The sequence below is a fragment of the Arvicanthis niloticus genome, chromosome 26 (assembly GCF_011762505.2).
Source record: "Arvicanthis niloticus isolate mArvNil1 chromosome 26, mArvNil1.pat.X, whole genome shotgun sequence".
In the NCBI taxonomy this organism is placed as follows: domain Eukaryota; kingdom Metazoa; phylum Chordata; class Mammalia; order Rodentia; family Muridae; genus Arvicanthis; species Arvicanthis niloticus.
In genome coordinates this window covers 17,487,034-17,491,188 of record NC_133434.1, presented here as the reverse complement: position 1 = coordinate 17,491,188, position 4,155 = coordinate 17,487,034, and the positions used below count along the sequence as shown (strand labels likewise).

General features: G+C 39.1%; 1 non-coding gene across 1 annotated transcript; it reads left to right on the top strand.

The window, feature by feature from the left end:
* The first annotated feature begins 1,288 nt into the window (after nucleotides 1–1,288).
* Nucleotides 1,289–1,498, top strand: LOC143439466 (small nucleolar RNA U3). Its single transcript, XR_013107688.1, has one exon. It is a non-coding gene; the product is annotated as a small nucleolar RNA U3 (small nucleolar RNA).
* The last annotated feature ends 2,657 nt before the right edge of the window (nucleotides 1,499–4,155 follow it).

Here is a 4,155-nt window from a genome sequence, read left to right as displayed (position 1 = left end):
AGCTAATTTTAGAATCTTTAGAAAATTTTGTCATCATTTTGAGAGGGTTTTTTTTTTTTTTCATCTCAAAGTAAAGCATTTGAAATGGAGTGTAGTACTCGCTTATAATCTTCAGGAGGTAGAGGAAGGAAGATCAGTAATTCAAGGCCATCCTGGGCTACATGAGAGACTGTCAAAAAGAAAGAAGAAAGGGAGAAAGGGAGGGATAAAGGGGAGGAAGGGAGAGAGGAGAGATGGAGGGAGGGAGATGAGGAAAGGGAAGAAGGGAGGGATGGGGAGGGAAGAAGGAAGAGAGGAGGAATGGAGGGAGAGTGATGAAGAAGAGGGAGGAAGGGGAAGAAGAAAGGAAGGAAGGAAGGAAGGAAGGAAGGAAGGAAGGAAGGAAGGAAGGAAGGAAGGAAGGAAAAAAAAACAATGCTTGAATGAGATCTTTAATCTCCCTTCTAACTCTAATAGCCTATAGGTCTACCAACATTCTGAACAAGTGCTCATAGAGTGAAAAACTAAAACAGGGTCAAACCTTAAGTTTGAGCTTGAATGACCAGGCTGCTGCCAGCTTTCTCAGAAAGATGTCCTGGGCCCCAAAGGTGGCCAAGTAAGCCTAATGCTGTTCTCACATGAGATGTAATTATCTTAGTCCACTTTTACTTTTCTAGAACTTTATCAACTGGACATTTTTTTTACATTGAGATTTCTCATTGGTGGTAAAAAATGGAAATTTAAGATTATTTCTGTTTGAAAATAATACTATACCTTAGTAATAAATCCTCCATTTATACTGCATGGACCAAAAATAATAAAATTGAGATGACAACTGGTAGAAATATCCCTCGGGTTCATTGAAATTAACCGAAGAACCTACAAAGAAGCTCACTCTAGACTTAAATTTCCTTTCACTTAAGTCTGCCTTCAAATTAGAGACACAGATTTCTTTGTGTTCATATAGACATGTGCATGTATCTCCTTTCTGAGTCTTCCACCCTTGAGATGCACACACATCACTTTACTGAATAGTCATGTTAACATTTTTTGTATATTTTAAAAATTAAAGATATACTGACAAATTGCTCCTTTGCTCTTTTTTGTAAAAAGGTTTCCTAGGTGACCCAGATGGCCTTGAACTCATGAGCCTTGTATTTCAGCCTCTTGAGTGCTGGAACTATAGACATGAACTATAGGCATGAATAAGTGTGCATATTCTTTTTATTATTAACTTCTGATTCAGATAACAAAATTACTTTTGGAACAGTTTTAGCAACTTATTCTGTAAACTAAGATCTTACAAGGTAAGACTATACTTTCAGGGATCATTTCTATAGTTTGTTACTAGAGAAGTTTCTCTGACTGTGTAGAGCACCTGAAACCACGAGGAAGAGATGTAGCATTCTCTCCTGAGAGTGAAGCCACTCTTAGTGTTGCTTTTTGCAACTGCTGCTTGCCATTGATGATTGTTCTTGATCCTCTTTGAGGGTAAAGAGGGAGAGAACACAGTATGAGTTTTTAAAAAAAGAAAAAAAAAAAAGATCTTACAAGATATTTGCATTTCCAGTCTTTTGCGTTAATACCTTCAGAAGTAACAGAAACTCATTTCTAGCCTACATTAAATTGGGCTTACCTTTAAATGCTGAAAGTTCAGGGGAAAAAATCTCCAAAATTTCGACAACACCCATATCTTTTTTCTTTTTAAATTTCAGCTTAAAGCACAGCATGGAGTATGGCTGAGAACAAGAATACACCCTTAGAAACTGTAGTGCCGGTGGTCAGCCAGGACCGTCCAAATGAAGCACCATAAGCTAGGTGACTCAAACGAGCAATGTATTTGTCTCAACCATAGAAACTAAACAGTCCAAAACCAAGGCCTAGCAGGGCTCTGGTTCTGACAGATGGGCTCTTCCAACATGAGAACATCCTTCATCATCCTGTACTGTCATGTGGGTAACAGAGAAAAGGAAAGGCATCTCTCCTGCATCAGCACCAATCCCACAGTGAGGCTCCTAGCCTTGGACCTCATCTCCTCCTTACCTCCCAAGGACCGCACTTCAGGGGTGGCCAGGGCTTTGACAAAACAAAGATTAGCCCATGGTGTACTTTCACAGGTAGTGTAAAGACAAAGCAAAATCTTTCAGTGGCAGCTATTTTGGGGTGCTAACTTGACTACATCTGGAAGTAACTAAACTCAAGTGGCTAGGTATAAGTGTCATGGTATTGGGGTGCATGATGTGAAATTCCATAAAGAATCAAGAGAGAGAGAGAGAGAGAGAGAGAGAGAGAGAGAGAGAGAGAGAGAGAGAGAACAGCTTAAGGAGTCAGTTTTCTCCTTCTATCATGTGGGTCCTAAAGATCAAGCACAAGTCATCAGACTTGATGACAAGCTTCTTTATCCACTGAGCCATCTCAGTGGTCCAAAACCTTCCTTTTTATAAATGTAAATCAGATAAACAGTAAAAAAGAAATAATATGACTCCAGTATCACCATTTGGCAACCTCTAGTGACAGAAATGCTTTATTAAGACCTTTTCTGGTCCATATGGATGGACATCACTAAACATGAGCACTTTAGATGTGCTAAATTTGAATGTAAAATGAGCACTGAATTTCAAAGATTTCATATATAAAATTTTAAAATAGCTCAATAATATTCATATCAGCTACATTTTATTGTATATATTTGTTTACTATAAATATAGTTAAATAAAATATATTGTTAATTTTACCTTTTTGTTTTTACATTTGTAAGTACAATATCAAAGGAAATGTTAAATGTAAGTCACCATTTGGATATACCCATATCCCACACCAATGAAACAAATCTGTCCTGATTTCACAGAAATGCTAGCTCTACCCATAAACAAAACATAAATCTACTTTTTACAGCTCTGGGCTGTCAGCTATGGAAGAGCTTTTTCCTGTGGTTCTCATCCTAAAGAATGTAAATTTGGAACAGCCACTCAACAAAGATGGAGCCTTTGTACCTCCTGCTGTGAGCTGAGCCACCTACCATTTTTGGTTTGAAGTCTCTCAGATTAGCAACCGGGCTTTGATGTACAATAAACTCTTAAATTTCTAACTTAATATGATTTTACATTTGACAATGCTACTAGAGTTTTTTAATTGCATAGTGGATTGTAGCTGTATTGGGTAGCCCAGATCTAATTAGCAAACACCAGTAGCTACTAACAACATACCCAAAACAGGGATCAAATGCCTCTTGGTGGAGGTAACCAGCACCATGTAGGAAGCATTTTTATCATACAAATGGTGCCTGGATCCAATAACCCCTTTACAGCTAGCTACTAAATCACAGTAAATGTAGCCATCCAAGGAACAAGACAATGATGCCAAAGGCATTGCTATCAGCAAAATCTGAAAACCAGAAAACTCCCTAGATAACCTAGATAACACTAGATAACTGACAAGAAAGAAGGTTAGCAATAAAAACATTTCAGAATGTATCTACCAGGTGCAGGGTGTGAGTCTGGCAAGTGATCTGGGTTTCTGGTCTGGCTTCCTACTTGAGCCTCCCGAGAGACTAATCCCCTACATAAGACTTATATGATGCAATCTCTCACCTTAACTGCCAAGCCTTCCTAATTCTGTGAAATCCAATTCTCCTAACTTAACCCAGAAGCAGATTTATCTAAAAATTATTCATCCTTGTTGTTGTCTAGATTTGTAAGGTCCTCTATAAGTCATGCACTGGGTTTTGTCACCGTCTTACGGTGCTAACTGGGAAGGGGTGCATCCTGCAAAAAGCAGAGCCTAGAGGAAAGAAATAAAGTTGCTTGGAGAGTGCCCTAGAAGAGAATATGGTACCTAGCTTCTTCCTCTACACATGTACTCCTCCCTCCACACCCCCCTCAGACACCGTGAGGTGGGAGCTTCATTCTGCTATGATTACCCCACCATAGTGTTCTGCTTTATTACAGATTCAAAGTGACAGATAGAACTGAACTGACCATGGTCTGCCATCTTGGAAACCATAAGCCAAGGTAAATCCTTCCATGGCAGTTGACTGTGTCAGGTGTTTTGTTACAGTAATGGAAAGCTCCCTGCACTCCAGATGCCTTATGGTGGTTGGCAGGGTTACTTTCATAGCTCTTTGGCCAAATGACCTAACACAGACTTAAGGAGGAAAGATTGTTTTGGGTTGACAGT